At 45.0% G+C, this 27,145-nt stretch overlaps 1 protein-coding gene across 3 annotated transcripts in view; it reads right to left on the reverse strand.

The window, feature by feature from the left end:
• Positions 1-3,064, reverse strand: part of SEMA4D (semaphorin 4D) — a 112,158-nt gene extending 109,094 nt beyond the window's left edge. For 2 of the 3 annotated variants that reach the window (XM_081930504.1, XM_081930506.1), the window contains exon 1: positions 2,687-3,064. The gene's annotated coding sequence lies outside the window, so the exon portion shown is untranslated. Of the gene's footprint in view, positions 1-2,496; positions 2,612-2,686 lie in introns of those variants that run through there. The other variant, XM_081930505.1, reaches the window with a different exon arrangement.
• Positions 3,065-27,145: the final 24,081 nt, after the last annotated feature.

Here is a 27,145-nt window from a genome sequence, read left to right on the forward strand (position 1 = left end):
TTTTTGTTGCATTTGCAGCCCATTTCACAGTTCTGGTGCACAGTTTTCCTGGGTGATTTATTCCCATTAATATAATTTTGCATGCATGAATCTGACATCATGTGAATGCACAGTGACCTTGCAAAATTTGCACACATAAAAACCAAGCTAGTCAGGTCCGTGTCGCCAGGTCTGCCAGTGAATGGTTTGCACCATGGGTCTTTGCTGTCAAGAAAAATGGTGAGAACACAGCCCCACGCCTCTCCCCACAAACAAAGCACCCTAGCTCAGATCTCCTATACCTAAACCTGGCTAAGATGGCAGATGTACAATCCCAAAAACTCATGTTAATAGGATAAAGGGCTCCAAGGAGGAACTCTCCGCCCAATGTTATTCTTGTCACTCAATAGTATCATTGCGGAGTCAGTGAATTTTGGTCTCCTCTGAAGCTGCTGTCAAGAAGGTTCTCTCACCATCTGCCCATCCCATGGCACAACAGCATATAATAGTGCCAACCACTTGTTAAAACCCTTTTATCAGGCATCCTTTTTATTGTGGTATTTTTTTTAAAAAAAAATAATATTGTGTAATATTACTCTGCTGTGGGCACACCCATTCGTGAAGCACAAAACCCCAAACATGAAAGCTATACATGAAAGCTGCATGGTATCTTCAGACCACAGTCCCAAATAACATGAAAGCATGAGAGAAGCATCCCACTTCGAACCAGTTTGGAGAGAATGAGGGATTGCCAAAGGGTACCTGATGTCATCTCAGCCCATGCCTTAAAAACAACAACAACACAGCGTCACTGAAAAGGGTTTGCCTTAAAACCCATTAAGGTCAAAAGATAATGTTTTGAAAAACGTATGTATACACAGAATTAGGTTTTGAATGACTTAATGCTAAGAAAATACACATGCAGGTTTAAGCTCAGAAATAGCCCCCAGGGAGCTCTTTGCAGTGTTAGATTTGTCAAAAAGCAGGGGGGAGCCAGATCCTGTATCTTTTCCATGTTTACACTGGCAATCATCAGAGCCCAACTGAGGACAGGCGCATGGGGACAACAGGTGCACTGCGGTCCCACTCAACATCCTCTTCTCCAAAATGCTCTGTCCATGACCTGAAGACACACAGACTCCGATTCCTTGCCCTAACCCACCCCAGTTTCAGGGGGATATTTCTACTACCCCTATTCCATTGAACAAGATGTACAGCACTCTATACTGCTGCAGGCAAGTAGCTTTCTGAGGGAGGACTTGTCAACAGATCCAGAGAGGAAATTTATCAACCTGTCAAACCGCACTGGGTTCGTGTTTTGTTTTTTAAAACTATCCAGAGCATCACTGGTTATTTTCCACTGGGTCAGTCCGGGCCCATAAGCACCGGCTATTTTTTAATTCCCTTAGCTAGTGGCACTATATTTCCCCATAAATATAAACATTAATGATAGGGGCAAGACATCAGCCACTCAACCCGGATTAAAATGGAAAGCTAATGATATTGCATCCGTTTCCAGGGAAAAGTTTAGCAGATTAATTCTTCTCTCCCCCACGCCCTCCTTCCTTCAGTTCTTTCCACAGCAACTCCATTATTGCAAAAGGTCCCTTCCCTTCAGCCTTATGTAAAATCTCACCGGGGAGGCAGGGGAAAAAAGACCTTTTAAACGCCCTCACCAACCACCAGGCGGAAGAAACACAGACGCAGCCCCCTAAATCATGACAGGGCAATAGTGGAAGCCCACCTCTTCCCTTGAAGCCTGCACACAAAGAGAGGCTGCGTTGCCCCCATTGATAAAAAATAAATTAAAAGGGCGTCGGGGAGACGAGGCGGATTCACCGGAGCGTCTGCGCAGGCAGGTGAACATGTTAGACACCGGTTGCAGAGGATGCAAGCATGCATGCACTCCGGCTGCAAAGCGCCCAAGCGGGGAGCCGTGGGTGGAAGCGCTGCAGCGAAATAACGCTGAAATAATGCAAAACGTCCAAACCCACGCCGCGGTCTCTTTCTCGCCGCGTCCAAACCCAAGTTACCTTTGGACGGCGAAAGGGGTTGGGGTCGTGTTTTGTTTTTTTTAGCGTATGGGGGGTGTGTGTCTGGAGATAGGCAGCCGTCGCCACGCCAGTTTCTCCTGTATCCCTCCCCCAGCCCGCGATGGCAAGGCGCCCCCCACTCCCTGCGCGCCCACCGGGGCGGCAAGCGGCGTCGATCGAGACCCCGCGCAACCCCCGCCAAGTCCTCCCGGGGCCCGCAGCCCCGGTCCTTTCCACCACCCCGCCTCCCGATCGGAAGAATTATGACTGCAGCGATTACGATGGTGATGGGCTTGCCGCTCGCCCTATCCCCAAACACACGCATGCACACAAACACAGCGAGGAGAGAGTGCCTTTCCTCCAGCAACCACCGGCGTCCATAGCTCGCCCTTGCGCTCCCACCAGCAAAGCCCCGCAAATCGCATTCCGGCGCCGCCCTCTCCCCGCGCAAAAACCGCTCCAAAAAAGCCCCGTCTTTGCAAACCTGCGAAGGGAGAAGAAGCGCTTCTTTCCTCCCAGCCCGAGATCGTCCAGCGGATCCGAAGGGGGTTGCAGAAGACGGAGGCGGCGGCTCCTCCCGCACGCCGCCTTCTCCTTCCCCTTCTCCTCCTCCTCCCTCCCCGCCTCCCGCGATCCGCTGCAGCATGCAGAAAAAAGAAGCAAGCGCCCTTTACCTGCTGCTGCTCTCCAACTTCTTGATCCTCTCTGCTGTTTTGTTGCATTGATCCCCGGGAACAGGTTCGCTGCGCGCTCAGCAGCAACTGATGGGAATAGCAACGGGGGCGGCCAGGGAAGGAGGAGGAGTTGGTGCCAGTGTGTAACAAGTTTGGGTTGCCCCGCAGTATGGCGGCGGAGGGAAGAGGAGAGGCAGCAGCAGCGCAGCGGCGAGGCGCGCTCCTGCTCTGCAGCCAGCCAAGCCAGCCAGCCAGCCAGCTAGGGGAAGGGGCCGGGGGTGCCCCGGCCGGCGTCGAGGGGCGGGGAGATTCAAAAGCTTGGAGCTCGTCGGGGAAAAGGAAGAAAGGAAAGCGCACGGCGGCGCTGCCTGCGTTTTGTTGCTCTGCCCGCCGCGGCAGGGAGGCGCTTCGTTTCCCACAACCTCTCTCCACGTGCGCCTTCCCCAACCTCGCCCCATGCGCCCTCCTCTCGGAAGCCAGAGGCAAACCTGGGCGTCCGAGGCGTAAAACACACAAACACACGTAGCCCTCCGAGATTGGGACACCACACACCGATTTGCACATTTTGTGTCCGCGTGCTACTGGCCTTTTCTGGGAACAGGTTGCATCAACGCTGTTGGTCAACATCAGGGTGTAAACCCGTGGTTCCCAACATGCACAGGGAGGAAATTTGATTTTTAAAGGGGGGCAATTCGAGAATGAGTTATTTAACAGTGAATGGCCTTATAGGCTTCCTCCACGTGAATAGGACTTCACTTTTTGAATAATAAGAATGATTATTGTCACAGGGCCAGATTTAGGTATAAGCTGAACAAGCTATAGTTTAGGGCCCCACTCTCTTGGGGGCCCTCAAAAAAGTAAAGGGGAAAAACTGGATGTACGTTTCCAAAATATAAGATAAATAAACAAATAAATAAAATAAAACCAACATACAGCAACAGTGTTTTGCCTTGTGTAGGCTCCTATGGTGTAAGTAAAGGGCCCCGCCTGCTAATAATATATCACTGGTTTGCTATTATTATTATTTCATGTTATAGCAAGTTTCTAGACACTGGATTATGAGTCTTTGTAACTTGTGTTACTAAAGGAACTTGTTATTGCCAAATGCCAATGTGTTTGCATTATTTTGTTATGAATAAAAAAATCATTTTAAGTTAGAGCTTAATAATTATTTCACTATTAATATACTTCTTAATTGTATTTCAGTTCAACAATTAATTTGATAAAATACATATTTTTGTTATGTGCGAATGGCTTTAGATACCTATTAGGTCCATAAATTACCATATAGCATATATTCAACACAAAAAAAAGCAACAATGTTGTTGAGAAAGGACAGCTGGACATATAAAGGGCCCCATTACCTTCAGTAGCTTAGGGCCTCATCAAACCTAAATCCGACCCTGGGCAGGCATCAGGATTTTAGAGATGCTTAGGCGGGGCATGGCCAAAAAAAGGTTGGGAACCAAGATGGTTTTCTTTTCTTTTTTGTAATATTTTCTATTAAATTTTCAAAGGTTTTTAACCAGTTTACTTCACGTACAATATACCTGTGGTTCCCAGTTAGCTAAGGACTGCAGACCCCCTGCTGTTCAAAAGCCAAGCCATGGACCCCCTACTTTTTGAAATTTATGATACCTCTATGGTAGTTTTTGTTATGTGAAGGGTGTCACAGACCCCCCTGGACCACCAATGGTGAACCATAGCAATATAGGATTCACTTTTGTTTTTGACTTCCCACCTCCCTCTCACCCTGATGTTTTTATTCTTATCCTTAGTTGCTGATTTATTTATACTTGTTGCTAAACCCCGTCCGGTCATCTTTTTTTCTGCCTCTCTTATCTTGAATCCTGCTCACGATATCGCTAAAATACTGTGGCAAATAGTAAAAAAGGCCTCCATAAACAGTTCATCATTTTGTTGATGGCTTGTTTTTCATAAGGGGGAAGTGTGAGTATCCCACTTTTTTGTTGTTATATTGAGCAACACTCTGCATTTTAATGTGTGTCCCTTTCCTGCTTCAGAAGTAAAATAGCCATGCAAATTATTTACCCCACATAAAAGGTCTCAAAAAACTTTTGCTCTTTCTGTCTAACTTCTTGTATAAACTGAAGGAAACGAAATGCAGGAGAGCTGATCGTGATGAAAGGAACAATGATGGAGGCATGAAGCAAAACTAATTTAACGATGTATCATCACACCCATTGGTTGTTCTAGGTAGGATTTGATTGCAAGTATGGGTGGCGGTTGTTTTGTGTTTTGCAAAATATTGGTTTATCCATTAATTTTCAATTCATTATATATCATTTCCCAGTAAGCTTTAACCTTACTATAAGACCAGCACATATAATAAAAAGAACCTTCTTTCTCTTTACATTTCCAACACTGATTTGATTTGGATTTATACATTTTTGCCAATTTACTCGGTGTTAGGTACCATCAATATATCATTTCCATATAATTTTCTCTTAGAGAGTAACATGCTGTAAATTTTTATATCCACATTCCGCAATCGTTCCCATGCTTCCATATCTATATTGTGACCAATATCTATTTCCCAATGTATCATTGAGGATTCTACTTGCTCATCCTTTGTCTCCCATTCCAGTAATATCTTATACATTTTAGACAACACTTTTACATTACATTCCAACAAGTCTCTCTCCAGTTGTGATATATCCCCAAACCCTTGTATCCTATCTTTCTTAAATACTTCATTCAAATGATGATATCGTATCCATGTTCTTAATTTTCCTGATAATTCCTCAAATTCTTTTAATTTAAAAACTCCTCCCTCTTGTTTTACTTAAATTTTTATAAGTTGTCCACCCTTCTATCATATTCTTTTTCTTTACCACTATAGCTTCCAAAGAGCCAAAGTGGTGTTTTTACCTGTAATAGATTTTTGCATTTATACATTTTTTTCCTAATTATATGATTTGTAAATCCTTTATGTACTTTCACCTTTTCATACCATAGATAAATGTGCCAACCAAAATTTTTATCATAACCTTCTAGGTCTAGAATATGTGAATTCTCCAATGTCATCCATTCCTTCAACCAACAAAGACAAGATGCTTCATAGTATAATCTCATATCCGGGAGGAAGAAACCTCCTCTCTCTTTTGCATCTACAGTGGTGCTCCGCAAGACGAATGCCTCGCAAGATGGAAAACCCACTAGACGAAAGGGTTTTCCGTTTTGGAGGCGCTTCGCAAAACGAATTTCCCTCTGGGGTTGCTTCGCAAGACGAAAAAATCTTGCGAGTTCCCGCGGTTTCCCCCCGCTTTTTTCGCCCTTTTCCTAAACCGCTAAGCCGCTTAACAGCTGATCCGCTGATAAGCTGCTTAACAGCTGATCGCTAGAAGCCGCTAGACCGCTGTAGCACTAATCCGCTAAGCTGTCAATGGGCTTGCTTCGCAAGACGAAAAAACCGCTAGACGAAGAGAATCGCGGAACGGATTATTTTCGTCTTGTGAGGCACCACTGTATCAATATTTTATATTTTATTCTCGGTTTTTTCCCTTGCCAAATATATTTAGAAATATATTTTTGCCATACATTGAAACAATCTGTCTTGTCAATCACCGGAATTGTTTGAAACAAAAATACCATTCTAGGTAATACGTTCATTTTTATAGTCGTTTAATGGTTTATCCATTCATTTTGGTGGGTCAATTCCAATGTATTCAGCAACTTTATCCCCTTATATTCAAATAATACCTTTTAGTGTGGAAAGCTCATGAAATGGGCAAAACGATTTGAAATACCACTGGTCTCTGCCCTTGGCAATAGTTTCATATTACAGTATTGGAAACCAGCAGACCGAAAAATCTGGACACTGTAGTTTTGCCGGCTCTCAAGTAATTTCTTAGAATTTTACCTAAAAACCACTTTGAGGTTGTTGCTTTTTATAATCAAGCAGTGTATACATTTTATGAAATAAACATAGGCGCCGACTCCATGGGGCTTGAGGGGGCCCGAGCCCCCTCAAAAATTCGTTTGGGGGGGCTCCGCCCCCCCAATAATCTCCGGCGCCCCTCCAGCAGAGCGCCATCGCCGCCCCTCCCCCAGCCCAAAATGCACAGGGAGGGGCGGGCTGCATGCCTCCTGCCCTCCCTCCCGAGCAAAACTCCACCCAATTTCCTTTGGAGCTGATTAATAGGCGCAGCACGCTCTCCCCTATTCGCTCACGAGGAGGCGGCGCCACTTTATTTGCATATTCATGAGCTTATTTATTATTCATGAGCTTTCCCGGGCCCCCCCAATATTTTTTATAAGTCCGCGTCCCTGGAAATAAAGTAAATAAATTATTATTTGCCTTTCTTCCAAGGAGCTAAGTTGGGTACCGTTGTCCCTTCCTTTTATCTTCACAACCCCCCTGTGAGGTGTATTAAGCTGAAAAGAAATGACAGAGGCAAGGTGAGCATTGTGACTGAGTGGGAATTTGACCCAAGACTCCCCAGCCGATCATAACCACTGTACCACACTGCCTTGCTTTCTGCTCATGCACTTTCCCCTCAGTCCCTCATGCACAATAAAGGAATACATCGCTTTGTCACACCTAACTCTCTTCCAGCTTTCAGAAAGGAAACAGTTAAAGGATGATACAGCCAGCCTCTCTTGTATGCAGCTGCTGTTAATTGTGTTTATCAGTCAATGAATGATTATATGACTGTGTCATCTCAGGATAGTTGAGTATTTATTAGTATAAAGAAGAACAGGGGCTGGTAGTATCTTCAGGAATCATTGCACTGTGCTGACGATTGCTATCATAAATAAAGCTCATCTTTTGTGGGGGTTTGCTGTTAATCGCATTCTTAATTTTGCATGTCATTGTTGGTGTTTTGTCTTGCTCTAAACTATTGGACCACTTGTGCAGAATCCTGTAAATAAATGGCCTGTAAATGAGTGTTTAGCACAGAAATTAGAAGAGAGAAAAATAATCAGTGTCATTTCACAGCATGTGTCCATGTGGAAAAAAATGGGGGAACCAGTTTATCACCTCTTCCTTCCCCAGAGTGCAGATACGTCAGAGCAAACCAGCTACAATCTATGTCATTTTGTAATGGAAGCCCTATTCACAGAACCTGAATTACATCCTTCAGACGGGCAGACAGTGCGTGGGTAGGAAACAGCAGAGTGAGATGCTACGTTTATGACCAAAGATGCTTTTGCTGATGAGCTATCGATCGCCATCATGCTCATTTTGCAGGACTGCAATGGCCACTTGGTTTGCATTATAGATTACTTAACTGCTGATATATGTGTCTATTTTTTTCCCCTCCTCCACAATATGAGAAAATACAAGAATCAGTGATGCCTAGTTTGGCTGTAAGGCTTGAAGTTGGCATGTTTGAAAAACAGTGGACATTTGCATTTTTGATTAAAAAGCATTACAGTGGTACCTCGGGTTACATACACCTCAGGTTACATACGCTTCAGGTTACAGACTCCGCTAACCCAGAAATAGTACCTCGGGTTAAGAACTTTGCTTCAGAATGAGAACAGAAATCGTGCTCCGGCTGCACAGCGGCAGCAGGAGGCCCCATTAGCTAAAGTGGTGCTTCACGTTAAGAACAGTTTCAGGTTAAGAACGGACCTCCGGAACGAATTAAGTACTTAACCCGAGGTACCACTATATAGTAATTAAAAGCACCTGAATTTTAAAAGTGGATCACAAACTAGGAGGCAATAATAAATGTCTTTCGCCCTGTTGGTCTCTTGCTCCCTTCCGGAATGCCAGAAATTTACTTCAAGACAACATTAGAAACTGAGATATGAAAGCTAGGAGCTGAATGGCACCTTAAACCAAGGTTATGGGCACAACAATGGAATGTCTAGGCACACTTTTTTATAACAAGAATACAAAGCTGAAAATGAATAAACTGCAGCTAAAATATTATCTTCATTTTTCACATGGTCTAGTCCTTCTCCTGCCCACCCCTCTAATATTCTTCAGAAGGTCTCTTCTCCAGTCTTCAGAGAGTAGCTGGAAGTGGGGAAGTAGAAGAAAGGTCCTCTTTTCCTTCCAATGTGCAGTTTTAATCTGAAATCTTAGGCACAGTTCTGTGCCCAGAGCTCAGAAACTGCTCACACTAATGAAATTACCTGTTGCAAAATGCACCTAGAACAATGGGCGTTTCAAACACTCCTTCAAGTAGAAAAGAAATATCCCGAATGATAACACCTATCCTGTCACTCTCGTAAAAAGTTTATTTGCAGCGTCAGCCTAACCATGTCTATTAGTAGGTAAGTCCTATGGAATTCAGTAGAGCTTACTCGCAGGTAAGTGGGGTTAGAATCGCAGCGTTACACAACATTATTTTGGAAGCAATATGTTAAATGAGTTAAAGGAAGGCAATATGCTATATAACTATTCACCACTTAGATTTCTTACTAAGAACCACTAAGATGTATTATTTTATGTGTGCATTCATTCACTTGAAAGACTTCTGTACTGCTTTTCAGGCAAGACTGCCTCTCAAAAAGGATTGCAATCAACCAAACACCAGCCATTTAAAACACTTGCAATGCCCAGTTATATCTGCTCAACAACTTTTGTGTCCGGATTTTCATTTTTTGAAATACAGCGACCCTACTTAAACCAAAGTTACAAATCCAAATCCAAACTCTCTTGCAGTCGCCGAAACAGAATCTCTCGTTGCCATTTGGGGGCAAGATGGCTCTAAAGTCTTATTTGTCAAATGATGGTCTGACTGTGATTGATTCTCTGTTAAACACCTGGCTAGTTCTGATAGAATACAACAGATAGAATTCTACAGAACGGGGTGTTAGTGTGTGAAAAGAGTCCGACACCCAACGATCCTCAGGCATGCACCTCCAGATGGTGGAGACATCAGGAGCCATCCTGGTTCCTAGGCATCTTCACTTGGCTGCAAGCGGTCCAAAGCAGGGTGCAAAATGCGCCTGGCTAATTGCAAACCTTGCAAATGCCTAATGATCGTGCATGAGAGGCGGATGCAAAACAGGCCTGGACAGCATGTGACTTGCCTGCCAAGCTGAAGGTACAAACCAGCCACATTTTTGTGGTAACCTCTATCTTTTCCAGCCCTGGGCAGGGATCAAACCCACGTTTCAGCAGATGTAGCTGATGGCCTGTGCTCATCTTCATAGGTCACATGCCGTACGGCCCTTCCTATGATAGAAAAACAAATTAACATCACCTGTGTCATGAGGATTACTGTTAGTGTTTTCATAGCAAGAATGAGACTTTGCAGAAGATGTCAGGGTGCACTTAGTGAAGTGTGCTGCTGTTGCAACATCTGCAAACTGTGTCTGTCGATGTGTGCCCTGAGGCTGTGTTGCTGTAATTCCTTCCTTGCAAGGGTCTCTGCTGGCACAGCCTAACCAATTCAGAATCTTGTACAATAGGGAGTTTGCACCTTAAAAGAAAACTGAGAGCTGCGATCCTGCACATCAAATCCAAACATGCCTCTCTGGCCCTTCTGTTCTGTGACTCAGCCAGCCTCTGTCCTGTGAGGAGTGACAAGATCGCTCATAATGTGTGACGTGGAACTGAGTACCAAATATTTATGTGCAAACCACAAAACTTGTGGGAAGATTAATCATGGCTAGAATCTAGAGCAGACCAGTCAGGCTGAAGACCAGTCATTCACTTTTTTCCCCCTTTTTCTTTTTTGCAGAGTCATCCAGACGCATGGTCTTGAAGTTAGCTTGGTTAATTTAGGTTCCAGTAGGAGCTGTTGCAGAGTGGTTTTGAGACCAAAACATACAAGACGTAATTAAACACCATTAGAAGCCAAGCACACCCTTTTAAGTAGACATGAATAAGTACCTCAAACAAATATTCAACTCTGGTTCAGTTTGAACATATCTGCTGTTGCGTTCAGAGGAGTCCTTTGCCCCAAGGCATGACCCCCCCATACATATTTTTTAATTAAATACTGTGTTTCTACAACATCAGAAGGAAAATAAATTAAGAACAGAAAATCGAATTAAAGTGAAACGTAAAGACCGTTCCTACTCGCACACAAAAATCATTTCACTCTCACACAGTAAGAGCTATGAATTAAAAAAAATTAAACATAGAGCAGCACAAGGAAAGACGCAAGTTAACTTTAGTCAGCACTGAAGGTAGAAAGCTTTTTGCAGGAGGGACTGCATATACTGTTTACAGTTGTACCTCGGAAGTCGAACGGAATCCGTTCCGGAAGTCCTTCAGCCAATCAGAAGCCATGGAAGCAGCGAGGGTGTTCGGGTTCCAAAGAACTTTCGTAAACCGGAACAATCACTTCCGTGTTTGCGGCGTTTGGGAGCCAAAACGTTCGTCTCACAAGGCATTTGACTCCCGAGGTACGACTGTATTTGCAAAAGGGAAGAGCAATGCAGGTCCCAACAAGGTGTCCTGCCTTGGGTTAAAGTAGCTTCGGGTTGAGCATTTTCGGGTTGCGCTCCGCGGCGACCCGGAAGTAACGGAACGCGTTACTTCCGGGTTTCACCCCTCGCGCATGCACATACGTTCAAAATGATGTCACGCGCACGCGCAGATGTGGCAAATTGCGACAAGCGCAGGGGCGAGTTACGTTCGCTTCAGCATGCGAACGGGGCTCTGGAACGGATCCCATTCGCATCCAGAGGTACCACTGCTTTATATTGTGCATATATTCTGACTTGTTTATTTCTTGCATTTACATTGTACCTATGACTTCAAGGAGTTCCAGGTAGTGGACATTATTCTCCCCTTGCTCCTTTAATCCCCAAAGGAACCTGTGAGGTAGGTTAGGCTAAAAGGCAATGACTGGCCCAAGCTCACCCAGTGACCTTCCTGGCCAAGTGGGGATTTGAACCCTCGGTCTCCCAGGTTCCAGTCTGACACCCTAACCACTACACCACACTTGCTCTCTCATTTCTGCTCAGATGGTATTGGGACAGTCATACACTTTCCCACTTTCAATACTGTTGGCTCCTGCAAGTGTTTCGGGGTGGACATATTGCTTCATTTCCTGTCAGTTCATGGCTTGTAGCTTCCTTCTGAAATCCAGTGACATTTTCTGCTGCAAATGTTGTGGTGGTCTTTTTTTTGTTCTCCTTTTGGTTGCGTTAGATCTCAGGGGTGCCCCTCCAGGTGGCAAAAACGTGTTGACATCGCAACATCACCACAAAACAACAGATAAACTGGAATAATCTGTGGACACTCCAATATCAATCCAAAACTATTATTGCATCAATGGCATGTTGCCAAATACACCTGTAAATAGGGGGGAGGTGCCCCTAAATGTGTGATGGCATTGCTGACAAATAATACAGTGGTACCTCGGGTTAAGTACTTACGGTAATTTGTTCCGGAGGTCCGTTCTTAACCTGAAGCACCACTTTAGCTAATGGGGCCTCCTGCTGCCGCCACGCTGCCGGAGCACGAGTTCTCTTCTCATCCTGAAGCAAAGTTCTTAACCCAAAGTACTATTTCTGGGTTAGCGGAGTCTGTAACATGAAGCGTATGTAACCTGAAGTGTATATAACCCGAGGTACCACTGTATAAAAAGCGTATAGATCAAGGATGATGATGTGAAAGAACCAGGTATTTTGCATAACCAGAAAAAAGAAAAAAAACTTAGCATATAAGTTCCTGACAAGCGTAAAATTTCAAATTTGTAATTCCTTGACAAATACCATGCTGGTAAATGAGGTCGTAAGTGATACATTCACTCAGTTTCCTAAGTGAATGAAGAAGCTACGTTGCCACTTTTAGCAGAGGGCATAATTAATTGCACAAACCGAAAGTTCAGTTATGCGCTCGAATCCCTCTTACAGAACACTGACAGTCTGGAGCATGGGTGGGCAAACTAAGGCCTGGGGGCCAGATCCGACCCAATCGCCTTCTAAATCCAACCCGTGGACAGTCCAGGAATCAGCGTGTTTTTACATGAGTAGAATGTGTCCTTTTATTTAAAATGCATCTCTGGGTTATTTGTGGGGCACAGGAATTTGTTCATTTTTTCTTTCTTTCAAAATATAGTCCGGCCTACCACGCGGTCTGAGGGATGGTAGACTGGCCCCCTGCTGAAAAAGTTTGCTGACCCCTGGTCTGGAGGCACTGCGATTTCGCTCTTATTCTCATGTTAACACTGTACCGTTTATGGTCCTCCCCTTCCCTTCTCTAATCAGTGGCTCATTCACAGGAGCAGCAAGTACAAAATGTAAGCTGTCAATTGACAGAATGGAGCCACAGTCACTTTATCCTTGAAGCACACCTGGATCTGCCTTGATCGCAAGGTAGTTCTTACTGTATTGTGAGAATGGGCAGAGGCGGAGCTAGCTGCCCCGGCACCCGGCATATGCTGTGCACATGGGGGCACGGCCATGGGGATGGAGCAAGCCACCCATGGCGGACTGCTTCCTGGGCAGGGGAAGAAGGAACCGCTCCACTTTGCCAGCAGCCTTCCTCCCTTCCCTCTTCCTTTTGACAACTCAGGGGAGGCTCTCCCCCCCCCCGGAAGCAGCCTGGGAGTGGGGGGCAATGGCGCACCACCCGCCTGCGACTCCCAAGTCTCCCCCGAGCTGTCAAAATGAAGGGGGAAGGGGGGAAGGCACATAGCTGTCAACTTTCAGATTTGAAAATAAGGGATCAGCAGCCTCACCTGTCCCGGGGACAGTCTATGGGATATCTAACAATCCGGGATAGCAGCGGGAAACGGCACTGGAATAAGGGAATTTCCCGCAAAAAAGGGAAGGTTGACAGCTATGGCAAGGCAGTGCAGCTCCACCCCTTCCCCTGACGGCTCAGGGAAGGCTTGGGAGTCGCTGGCGGGTGGCACGCCGAATGTCACCCCCCCCAGTGATGACACCCAGGGCGGACCGTCCCGCCGCTCCCTTCCTCCACCCCCTGAATGGGCAGCTCATCCCACACTGCTTGCATGAGTAGATCACTGCACTCCTAACCGTGAGGGCTGCCCCAGTTACTGCAACAGAAGTCTGACCACCTGCACACGGATTGGTGTGCAAGCATACAGACCGGCTGCCTTCACTGCAATGAATGGGACAACCTGGAAAAGCAAGGATGGAGAAAGGGGGGGGGGACAGAAGGGCCATTTGGCCTGGGGCCTCAAGCTCAAAGTGGGCCTCAGATTCAGCCACATTAATTTTTTGCCAGTTGAAACGTTTCACTACTTGTTTTTATGAGCATCGGACCACATTGTGACACGCTCTCTCAGCTCAGAGCTGCAAATTGAAGTAAGAGGTGCGTTTTGGTAAGAGATTTTTATGACTGTTGTTGCTGACACACATTTCTTGTCATATGCTTTATTATCAACTGCAACATTGCATAAAACTGAGGTTTCCCCCTCAATAATTAATGCATTTGCACAAAAAAGGCCAGAGGAGTATTTTCTAAAACGAAAATTCAATTTTTCTCACTCTATTTCATTTTTGTATTTTATCATTTCTTGTTTTTATTGTGGTGGGGGCCCTCTGACAAGGCCTGGCACCAACACTCGTGATGGCCGAAGCCCAAGATCAGGACAATCGCGGAAGATAAGAAATGCCAGAACTGATGGGGTGAGGTGCGCCATGGGAGATGGTACAAAAAGGGAAATTTAACGGAAAGTCCCTCTGTGGTTTCTGCTTCCCCTAAAATGTGTGTGATCAAGACATCCTGAGGCTGTCATTTAGCAGGAGCAACATTAATTAGGAATCTTGCTGCTGTCATGGCAACATTAAGCACTGTTGTTACGTAAGAGTCCATTGCCACAATATATATGCCTATTCCTTTCTGTACTACTACTTACAGACCCTCCATGTTCCCTATTTTCCAGGAACGTCCCTGATTTAGAGAAGCCATCCCGCTTTTTGATTTGATCTCGAAATGTCCCACTTTTCCTTAAAGGTAAAAGTAAAGGGACCCCTGACCATTAGGTCCAGTCACGGAAGACTCTGGGGTTGCGGTTCTCATCTCGCTTTATTGGCCGAGGGAGCCGGCGTACAGCTTCCGGGTCATGTGGCCAGCATGACTAAGCCTCTTCTGGTGAACCAGAGCAGCGCACGGAAACGCCGTTTACCTTCCCTCCAGAGCAATGCCTATTTATCTACTTGCACTTTGACGTGCTTTTGAACTGCTAGGTTGGCAGGAGCAGGGACCGAGCAACGGGAGCTCACCCCGTCGCGGGAATTCGAACCGCCGACCTTCTGATCGGCAAGTCCTAGGCTCTGTGGTTTAACCTACAGCGCCTCCCTATTTTCATTGTAGAAATGTTAGAGGGTATGGCGTTACCCGACCTCTGAAAGCAATCCTGTAAAGGGAAGATTTTTGTTAATGTTTAATGTTTTCTTACGTTTTTATAGATGTTGGAAGCTGCCCAAAGTGGTTGGAGCGACGCAGTAAGATGTGTGAGGTGTAAATAGTAAAATTATCATTATGGAATAGGACATCCCTATTTTCATGTCGGAGGGTATGTACTTATGTTCTGGTACTTCATAATCACCGGTAATGAATTCTATTGCTTTCAGACTGTTAAGCCCTTCCTGCATTGCAAGGCATTGAAACGATGCTTTGCATCAAGATGGATTGATTCCGAAGGCATTGGTAACTAACACTCAGAATGTTTGTGAGTGCCCTGACATAGCAGTCAAGCCCCATTTCTTTACTGGTGCTGCAGTCCTTAGGAATGGAACGGGGAGAGAAATTAAAGTGTGATGAGTAATACCGTTCTTGCAGCTGCTTCTCTAATTTCCCTAGAGTCAATTGCGGGTGAACAAGGCACTGCTCCACCAACCTCAGGCTGCTCTCAGCCAGTCCCAACCTCCCGGCCTCTATACTTGCGACCAGCTGTGAGGCTGTGGCTGTTAGCATCTTTCCTCCTTAATCTCACTTTTGCTCTTGTAGGGAGGAGGATGGGGACAAAACCAGAATGAGTTGGCCTTGCCCGCCATTTTCTCTGCCTCTGCTTGTCATTCGCTCTTGCGCTACCTTAGTGTTGCTGTAAAGTAAAAACCAGGACTTTTTAAAGACCCCAAGATTGTTGAACCACCAAAATTGCTGAGTTTTTTAGAGGAAAACCCGAAAGTTGTTGAGCTTACTTTGAACAAACTGTGATTTTCCGTTACGTGATCTTCCGTACGCGAAGATCCAGGACAACCCGCTGCCTTCCAGAAATACACCCCCATGTCACTTCCGACTTTGAAATCCCAGTAATGTCCAGGAAAATCTGGACGTACGACAGCCCTACTTCCATGCTTTCTCTCCCCGTTCCATGGGGCACCAGCCACCGCTGACTAGGGCTTGAACTGTTGCAAAAGCTGAGTTCCTGTAATGAATCTGTCCAGCCAACCGCTGAACCACAGAAGAAGAAGTTATCGTCTAAAATAATCCCATGAATGAAATGAGAAACGAGACACTTCCTTTTCATCTGTTCCCTTCTCTTAACTTGCCTTTGTTTTACTGGTAGGTTTTCACTTGCCTAAGATCTTTGTCCTTCTCAGTTTATAAAGGCATGCAAAGACCTGATGTAACTTGCTGCCCCGTTAACTGAATCCCTTTTACCTAAGCAAAACCAGGTCATCCTTCCCCGAAGGATAGAGTTTCGCAGGCTTTTTGGTTGTTTCTTAAATTATTATTATTACCCGCTTTGCAGGGAGACTTTAACGTTCCCTCCACTTGCTCCTATTGGATTTCTGTTATTTCAAAAGGGCAAACAATCGTGGATGATCTGATTACCTCTCAAGCATCAATTGAACAAAAGGCTACCAGGTAGTTTGGCGAAGGGTGCATTTTCTTTTGAATAAACATTTCCAATAAACACCTCTGCTGGGAACTCTGCTCTGTCTTCCGAAGAATGAGACACAGACTCATAAAGAATAGACTGGAAGGATAAAGATCAGGGATGTCCTTTGATAACGGGCTATTTAAAAGTATAAAAGAGCATTTTATTGTGGCATAAAATGCAGAGTGGTTTTCAGTCATGCATAGGAAATGAAGAGAAAAGGGCCTTGGAAATTCATACAGAATTTATGGGTCAGCCATTAAAAATGTGACTTGCTCAACAAGTTCAGTTGCACAAGCAGCGATTACCTTCCTCTGTGCGCTTGTCAGACTTACAAGTTGTCACATGCTAGACCCAAATACTGATCACAGCCCTTCTAATCATGGAGAGGAAGATCGCCCAGATCCAAATTCCCTGACCGTAAAAAGGCAGCAGCACTGAATGCTTATTCAAGAGTTAATTTCTTTATTTGTTGTGCTTCACTGTTTGCCCGTGTTTCCATCTGTAAAAATGTTGCAAGGCTTGTACTAGAGTTTCTAAGAAAAGCTCCAACCTTCACATAATTTAAATCACCAGGCCATTTAACTAAAGCTTTAGGTGATTCATTGTTCATGGTCAGCTGTAACTGGTGTGACTGTGAGTCAAAATCCCTCACCAAAGACTCCTGATTAAGCTTAGCAGTCATGGAATAAGAGGTGAGGTCCTCTTGTGAATTCGGAATTGGTTAAGTAACAAACAGGAAGCAGACAGTAGGAATTAATGGACAGTTCTCATGACAGAAAGCGGACCCGTACTTATTAACCAGCTCCATCTGGTACGCCGGCTTGAGACTCTACCTGCCCGCAGACTGTCTCGCCAGAGTGGTGCATGCTCTAGTTATCTCCTGCTTGGATTACTGCACTGCACTCTACATGGGGCTACCTTTGAAGGTGACCTGGAAACTACAACTAATCCAGACTGCTGCCGTCAGACTGGTGATTGGGAGCAGCCACCAAGACCATATAACACAGGTCCTGAAAGACCTACATTGGCTCCCAGTATGTTTCCAAGCACAATTCAAAGTGTTGGTGCTGACCTTTAAAGCCCTAAATGGCCTTGGCCCAGTATACCTGAAGGAGCGTCTCAAATCCCATCATTCAGGCTGAGGTCCAGCTCCGAGGGCCTTCTGGCGGTTCCTTCACCGCGAGAAGTGAGGTTACAGGTAGAGGGCCTTCTCAGTAGTGGCGCCCGCCCTGTGGAACGCCCTCCCATCAGATGTCAAGGAAATAAACAACTATCTGACTTTTAGAAGACATCTGAAGGCAGCCATGTTTAGGGAAGCTTTTAATGTTTGATGTTTTATTGTGTTTTTAATATTCTGTTAGGAGCCACCCAGAGTGGCTGGGAAAACCCAGCCAGATGGGCGGGGTATAAATAATATATTCTTATTATTCTTATTATGATTCTTATTATGATATTCTTCTTCTTCTTATTATTATTATTATTATGATACAGACATAGGGGTAAGCAAGGTGGTAGCCAAGTTGGCTTACAATACTCAATTGTTTAGGATGGCTAAAATGAAAATGGAATGTGTAGTTCTCCAAAAGGATCTCTCCAAACTGAGTGAATGTGAATGGGCAGTAAAATGGCAAATGCAGTTCCATGCCGGACTAGATAGGTGACTGGCCTGATCCAGCAGGGCTCGTGTTGTGTCCTTATGAGTAATTCTGTTTTCATACTGTTATGATTCTCGTAAGTAAATGAATGTTCCCTGGAGAACGTATCCTGAACAAACTGCTCTAGCTGCTTAACTAGATGAAGACACATCATTACAACATACCAAGGTACTTCCTGCTGAAGATTCTTCATAAAAATGTGTTGGGAAAATTCACATATTTTCCAGGTCCAGTTCTCCCCTATCCCCTTCTCTATTTAGTTATCCAGTGCTGCCTCACCTTTCCATATGCTAGAAATGCAATTGATGAAACCATCGTCAACGTGGAGAAGGGAGCAATGCCGAATTTCTTACTACATTGAACCATGAAACCAAATTCCTGTGACGGTTGTCTCATAGGGCAGGATTATTACAAACCTAGCTTGAAAACAATGTTTGAATGGAAGGCCCCTGTCTTCTAGCTTGCCTTCCTGTAGTTCTTCCCATAGCCGAATCTTTACCTGGCATGGTAAGCAACCGCAATGTTCAGGGTTGTGGATGGCCAAGAATGCTTAGGAACAGTAGGTGCCTTGGAAGGTAAAGGTAAAGGTAAAGGTAAAAGGGACACGGGTGGTGCTGTGGTCTAAACCGCTAAGCCTCTTAGGCTTACCAATCAGAAGGTCAGTGGTTTGAATCCCCACAACACTGTGAGCTCCTGTTGCTATCCTAGCTCCTACCAACCCAGCAGTTTGAAAGCATGCCAGTAGAAGTAGATAAATAGGTACCACTGTGGCAGGAAGGTAAATGGCATTTCCGTGTGCTCTGGATTCCATCACAGTGTCCCATTGTGCCAGAATCAACTTTTAGGTCCATCATGAGACATCCGCCAGCTTCCAATCAGATACCAGCAGCCTTCAAGCAAGCAAACTTGCTCCCTAGCATCCCACTGCCAGAGGATTGCCTCCTTCCATTCACCAGATTGCCTCCTCTAAGTGGAAGAAACCTGGCAATGCTGAATGTCACATCCATTGCCAGGTGTGTCCTGCTGGAAACAGAAAAGGGCTTTCCTCGTGGCCTGCCTGTATATCCACTCAGTTGCCAAGTGCTTTTGTGACATCACAAGAAACCCACAGCCAATGGCAACAGCTGGGGAGGCATCATCTTCATTGCTTTGAGCCTCACAATTGTGGGTGGACCTATCAGTGGGCTTGCCGATCGGAAGGTCAGCAGTTTGAATCCCCATGACAAGGTGAGCTCCTGTTGCTCTGTCCCAGCTCCTGCCAACCTAGCAGTTCAAAAGCACACAACCGCAAGTAGATAAATAGGTGCCGCTGTGATGGGAAAGTAAATGGCGTTTCCGTGCGCTCTGCTTTCCATCATGGTGTCCTGTTGTGCCAGAAACAGTTTAGTCATGCTGGCCACATGACCTGGAAAGCTGTCTGTGGACAAATGCCAGCTCCCCCCACCTGAAAACAAGATGAGCGGCGCAACCCCATAGTCACCTTTGACTGGACTTAACTGTCCCGAGGTCCTTATCTTTAAGTGCCTTGGAGCAGGAAAAGCAACTCTTAGAGCCACAGATGAGATACGTGGAAGGAAATCACATTATCCCAATTGCAAGGAACTCCCATCAATTCCCAGCCCTTATGCTTCAGAGCTGTTGTTTGAGGCAACCCTTACTTTTTCAAGACTCCCTCCAGAACAGACAATTGTCTAAATTCCCACCTTTCTCCCTTCAGAGAACTCAAAAGTGTCACACGTAGTTTGTGCATGGATGCAGCAGAGACCCAGGTTCCATTTCTTGCAGAGACTATGTGTATTTTGCAGCCTTTAAAAAACAAAAAGAAAAAGTGAGGCTATATATTGTAATACATAAACAAAGATAAAGAAGAAATAGGTTAATAAAAATAAACAGGTTTGAAAATCACCCATTTAATTTTACAAAATAAAATAATATGCCACAACTTTCATAAGGATTTTTTTTTTTAAATTGCCAATGCCCCAACTCTGGATTGTCATCTGTAATAAGGGTGTTTTGTATAACCCAGCTGCACTGTAACAAGCAAGCAATGTTTGCCAATGATATAATAGCTGCCAGCAACCATTTTTTTCTTTATATAAGTGAACAATCGCTGGGCTTTGTTTTTCCAGCTATTTGCACTGTTTGTTTTTTCCTCCCCGTTTCCAAATTTCATTGATTTTCAAATTGCCAATACAATAAAACAGCGATTCGAAGTCCTTATTTGTGGCCTTCCCTGTCTCCCGCTGCTTCTGAATATTCTGAATATTCTTCCATTGCTTCCATTCTCCCACCCTTTCCCTCTCATGTCAGAATTATATTATAGCCTCTGTAAATACGCTGACTAGACACCCAAGCCCAGCGGATATTTTACATGCCGCGTCCTGATTTTTGGTATGCTACTGAAATTTTGCCCCCAAAGAATGATTATTTTGTCTAAAGCAAGGGCGATTGTTAAATGCTGCACATTGCATCATACTCCGTATAAAAGTGTGTGAATCAGCTGACCGACATGTTGCTTCCTTGTCAGACAGGCGCTACATTTCATGGGGCCAGTTACGTGCGCTATCAAAAGTCCCGTTTACCATTTCGTGGGGCATCAAAGGACCATGCAGTCATTAAACTGATCACTCCATGCCCCGCGGTGGTCTATGGTATAATGTCACGATAGCATATCATCTACAATTATGGCCTGAGTCATGTCTAACGTTGCTGAATGCTCTGTTTATCTCTTCCTCACTACAGCAGAAGCTAAGCAGATTGCTGTGGGCAGGGGGAGTTTGCATCAAAATGCCTAATTCACCAAGAATTCTGCCTCCTGAACAAAGGAGGGTGGCAGTAAACAGAAGATGTAGTTGCGTGCTGAGGACCCCCAAGACACCCCCAAATAAAAACACAGTTCACACATCATTTTTTTGTTTTGGTTTTGGCATAATTTTGGCCACAACTTTATTGAATTACAGTATGTGAATGATTGCTTAGGCATTGGTCAGCAACTATCTGTTCCCACTTAGAGGTAGGAACAGAACTGACAACCACAGTAAGGGAAGTCAGTAAGGGTAAACAATTTTGGGGAGAGAATAAAGCTGTGTGCCAGGCTCTCACCTCTCCCCAAATGCTCCCAGGGGCTCTTGCGTGGCCCTAGCCTTTTGCCAGGGATTCGGACAAGAGCATGGCGAGCAACTGGATTCCTTTACCGGAATTCCCTTGCAGCAGCAGCATTGGAGGGGTAGCCACAGCCAACCACATCCCCTCCACCAACCAAAAATTAACCAATGTCTAACTGCAACCTTACAAGCTGTGACGATTTGCTATGCAGTAGGCAAAACCCAAATGGCACCAGCCAATCAGCCAAATGGTAAAAATTCCTACCAGGCCCCTGCCCCAACTGCCGACAACCCCATGACAGGCATAGCAAGGTCAGCATGAACGGCCCTAAATAAAGGAAGGGTGGGCGGGTAATCCGATGTGCGCAGTGAAAAGAGGAAGCTCAACTCTGTGCACAGGGACCTATATAGCACCCCCATCAATCAAATAAAATTGCAACAATAAATTTTCCCCAGCAGCAATGGAGGTGCCCAATCAAATTCGTGGCCATCCAAACTAACCCACCCAGTAACAGGGGATGTCATGGTTGCTCCCACCGCAACACGTGCTCTCCATGAAGGAGAACCCGCTCTGTTCCACCTGAGAAGCGTTTTGCATCTCAGAGCTTAATCCCAATATCCCCCCCCCCATTTGCTTTGGGTTTAGACTAACACATACGGAAAGAGAAGCTTTTTAACTGTTGCCGTCAGCTTGAGGATTGCCCGCTCCCTTAAAAGTGTTCTGGATTTTGTTCTCAAAATTAAGTGCATTAATTCACAGCAGATCCAGAAGAGCGGCTGTTTCTGTGGGTTGGCATCTTTGTCTTCAGCCAATCCCTGAGTTCATCTGCAGTTCCTTAATGTCTTCTCCCTCTGGAGAAAAGAACCTGGACTCTGTCATCCCAGGATAGAAAAGACTGACTCCCTGCTTATACACACATACAGCAACATATCCCTAATTATATTGTACCTTTGTGCAGGTACACTGTAGGTGATTTTGGGAGCAAATGTGGCTGGAAAAAAAATGGGTATACCTGTATATAATAACTTTTGTTCAACAAAACAAAATAAGGCACGAGGGGGGGGTACAACTTTTCTGTGCATGTGTACTAATTGTTGAGGGGGAAAACATCACTTTCGTGCAGGGCCACAGCTCATGTGACAAATCTGTAATTGGTTAACGAAAGAGAAATGTCTTTTGCCATAGCATAAGTCTTCTTTGTTTGAATTTGCAGCACTAAGCCGACAGTGTGTGCCACAATTGGGTCTGATGTTCACGAAAGCAAGTTGTGAAACGTTTCAAATGTCAAAACATTAGCAAGTCTCCAAAACGGAGGCCCTCTTTGGGCTTCATGCCTTGGACCAAATGACTTTCCTGGTTGCCCCTTTGTCTCAGACCCACCACTAACCACTAGTTAATAATGAGCGGGACTCACCCCACTATCTGCTCCCAATTAAATAGTGTACCACATCTCACGGCATCCTCTTCCCAGGCTCCTGTGGGGCAGTGTGAGGATGCACCTCTCTTTGGGGCAGAGGGTGGTGGCTCAGAGACCAGCCTGGTGGACTCCCAAGGAAAAGGGAGAGGAGAAGAGGCTGAGGGAACTGACCACAAGGGAGGGTGTTCAAAAAAGGGTGAGAAACTGCCAGCTCTGCAGGCAAGGAGTGACATAACTGGGCTACTGAACCCCACAGGGGTGCCACAGAAAGAATGTAGTTGGTCATTGGAGCTGTGGACTCAAGAAAGGTTGAAGACCTCTAATATAGGGTGTTCTTCTCCCCTGTGCAACCCCAATCTCACTTCAACCCATCGGCTGCCATAACTGTCAAGCTGGTTGCGTATCTCAAGTTCTGCTGATGTAGAGCAGTTCCATCAGATCCTATGGCCCTTGGGATTGCACCTCAAGAGCTCCCCCCGCCCAATCTCTTTATGATCATCCTTGTCCTTGGAATTCATTTCTTTAACACAACTTGTCTTTCCTGCTTCACAGCAGGTATTTCACAAGTGTGTACGTGTGTGGCATCCAATTTGCCCAAAGTACAGGTGATATTGCCAATAAACCATATTTGGCCTGTGGGTGTGGCGACATCTGAAACAGCTTCTCCTCCGAACAAGAACTGTTTAATCTTTTTTGAAGGCTGACTTGATGCTTATGTAAAAATATCAGCCTACATTTGGTCTCCCTCTAAGGCCTAGATCTTTCCTCACAGCAAAACAACATACAAAATAGTTATGCTCAACATGGCTGAAATCTGTGCCAGCCAGCAGTTTGCCTTCACATGGGCACACAAGATACATGCATATGTGCGCAGGGGGTATTTTGTCTGAACTGTAAATCTGCAATGATGTTACTGAGTGTTTGTGATCCAAATATCAAATGTTGAAAGAACAAAGAGGGAGGGTGAGGCTGGTGATGAAATAAAAACCATTTCAACACCCTGAAACAGACAGTTGTTGTTCTAATGGGAAGATGATAATAATCTTATATAGGACCATTGTATGAAATTTGCATTAATTAGTGAAATTGTTCTACATTTAGCAGAGAATTAGCCGCTTTCTCATCCTGCCCAGAGCAGTCTATGTCACTTGAACATTTGAGTAATCATATATAAGATATATATAATCATATATATTGTGTAATCATATGTAAGATATATAATACAAAAACAGATGGCTACAGTTTGAACAGGGAGAACATTATTACCATTTATTCTATTGAATAAAAGTGTTTTGGCTTAAGCCTGTCAGAATGTCATTGCTGTCTTATCCTTCATTCAGAAGCCATTAAAAACCACAACACACAAATGTCTGGGAACTACGGATGTTGGAGAATTCTGACAGAAACAGAAGTGGAAATTCCCCATGTTAACTTATTTGTCCCGTGTCTGGAGCAGAAATCAGTGCAACAAATATGATCCATATTCACTCTTGTTGTTGCTTTTATTTCACAGTAGATATGCACCATACTTTTCCGTATAGAAGACAAGGTTTTTTGACGCCAAATTAATGTTTAAAAACTGGCCTCATCTTATACATGGGTAGTACCAAGGGCAATCTCCACCCATTTTCTACATTTTTAGTCCCCTTATACAAGGGGGTGTGTTATACACGGAAAAATACGGTAATTGATTACTCCCACCCATTTGAATGACGTTTATTTTGCATTGAAATGAACGGGGTAGTATAACATAATGGCAATGTGACAGCTGTAATTCACACAATTAATGACTGTACATATGCTATGTAAGTTACATAATTTCGCCACAGCAAACAGTATGACAAACTGTTGGCAGAAGACGAACTGCAGCGAAATGGAAACAATGCAAATGGAGGGCAGAATGGAAACAGATGACTGGGGATGCATTTCATGCATTAGGAAATGCACTTATTTTACAATGGTGGAATTGCTTCCGAGTTTCCAGTTCCTCATTTGCATGAAAGTTCCAACATACATAAAAACATAATAAAAGGTAAAGGTAAAGGTACCCCTGCCCGTACGGGCCAGTCTTGACAGACTCTGGGGTTGTGCGCCCATCTCACTTAAGAGGCCAGGGGCCAGCGCTGTCCGGAGACACTTCCGGGTCACGTGGCCAGCGTGACATCGCTGCTCTGGCGAGCCAGAGCCGCACACGGAAACGCCGTTTACCTTCCCGCTGGTAAGCGGTCCCTATTTATCTACTTGCACCCGGAGGTGCTTTCGAACTGCTAGGTTGGCAGGCGCTGGGACCGAGCAGCGGGAGCGCACCCCGCCGCAGGGATTCGAACCGCCGACCTTTCGATCGGCAAGTCCTAGGCGCTGAGGCTTTAACCCACAGCGCCACCTGCGTCCCACAAAAAACATAATAAAACATTTAAAAAGAACTTCCCTATACAGTGGTACCTTGGTTTACAACCATAATCCATTCCAGAGGTCCAGTTGTAAACCAAAACAGGTTGTAACCCAAGGTGCGCTTTCGCCAATGGGGTCTCCAAAAAAATTGGGTTGTTATCCAAAAAAAGGAACACGTTTTTCCGGGTTTGACCTGGTTGTAATCCAAAACAGTTGTAATCCAAAACGGTTCCAAACCAAGGTACCACTGTACAGGATTGCCTTCAGACAACTCGAGGGATGCATAACTCCATGCCCTCAAAAGTTTCCCCAATGAAAATAGGGACGTCCTAAGGAAAAGCAGGAACACAGTGGGTTAAACCACAGAGCCTAGGACTTGCCGATCAGAAGGTCGGCGGTTCGAATTCCCGCGATGGGGTGAGCTCCCGTTGCTCGGTCCCTGCTCCTGCCCACCTAGCAGTTCAAAAGCACGTCAAAGTGCAAGTAGATAAATAGGTACCACTCCGGCGTGAAGGTTAACAGCGTTTCCGTGCGCTGCTCTGGTTTGCCAGAAGTGGCTTAGTCATGCTGGCCACATGATCTGGAAGCTGTACGCCAGCTCCCTCGGCCAATAAAGCGAGATGAGTGCCACAACCCCAGAGTCGGTCACAGCTGGACCTAATGGTCAGGGGTCCCTTTACCTTTACCTAAGGAAAAGCAGGATATTCTGGGATCAAATCAGAAACTGGGATGGCTTCTCTAAATCAGGGATGTCCTTGGAAAATAGGGACACTTGGAGTGTCTGGAATATGCACATAATGGGTGGGAGCCATGAATCTCCTCCTTCTGTAACACAAATGCATTTTTATCCCTTAATTTTGATCTAACAGGCACCCTCACTCGAATTAAGCCCTTTTTATTTGAAAGAAAGTAAAAACAACAAGACCTTTTTATTCTAGTTTCCTAGCCCTGCTATGGCTCCTCACCCATCACTCTTTGTTAGACAGCATCCTAAATCTTCAGTGTTGCAGGATTTCTTCATATCCGTAGCAGTTTCACCCACATTCTGATTTGAACATAATCCTCAGCGGACCACACACAATCTACATACAGAAAGCGCAGCACTCTCAGACCCACTCTGTGCCAGAAAAGAAAAACGTAGAATTGAAAATACATGCGGCAGTGTGAGACGGCCGCAATGCCAGAACAGCAGCAAAACAACACAGAACAATTAAATATCATTTATGGGGAAACTCCCATAAATTCCATTATGGAAACAGATTTCTTGTTTTGAGAGCTGTGCGCTCTCTTGTTTTCTTAATCGCTGGGAGATATTATCACAGTTGCCGGTGCAAATTGGGAATTTCCATAAGCAGGTGGCTGGCTGTGAATCAAAGTGACATGTGAAACTGTTCTGTTTGTGTGTGTATCTATAGTAAATGATCTCTGCAAACTCCTCATGCCTTTTTCACTAGGATGGTTCTGTTGCACAGAGAGGCAGGTTACTTAACAGAGAGATCTGCTGCTACCTGCCTGATTTGAGAACCACGGCTGCTTAAAAGGCCTCAAATCACTCAAGTGGTTATCCAGAAAATCAGGGAGTCTGCGCCCAAGCTGCACAATAGTCCCCAACGCCCTATTTGCTTTTGAAAACTGCATCTGCCTAGACTGTGGGCAGGCATTGCCGCCCAACCCATTTTAATCATTGGAATAAAATAAATTTAAAAGCAAGCAAACACAAAGCAAAAATTTCATGGAAGAATGAGATGTTGCAGAGGTTATGAAATGCTTATTCTAAACATTTATGTGCACTGCTTCAGCTTAGCAAACCCCTGGCTGATAGTGCATTAAAAAAAAGAAAGTATTGGCAGTCATTATTACAACCAGGCAGGAGTAGTCCAGCACAATCTGGTACCCTCTAGATAATACTGGACAATAGTTCCCACTCTAGATAATAGTTCCTCTCTAGATAATACTGAACAATAGTTCAAAACATTTATGTGCACTGCTTCAGCTTAGCAAACCCCTGACTAAGCCGCTTCTTTCGAACCAGCCCCGTCGTGGGGATTCGAACCGCCGACCTTCCGATCGGGCAAGTCCTAGGCTCCTCGGTTTAACCCACAGCGCCACCAGTGTCCCTTTTGCTTGTTTAGCTTATATGTAAATCCGG

Source organism: Podarcis melisellensis (assembly GCF_964234715.1).
Source record: "Podarcis melisellensis genome assembly, chromosome: 11".
In the NCBI taxonomy this organism is placed as follows: Eukaryota; Metazoa; Chordata; class Lepidosauria; order Squamata; family Lacertidae; genus Podarcis; species Podarcis melisellensis.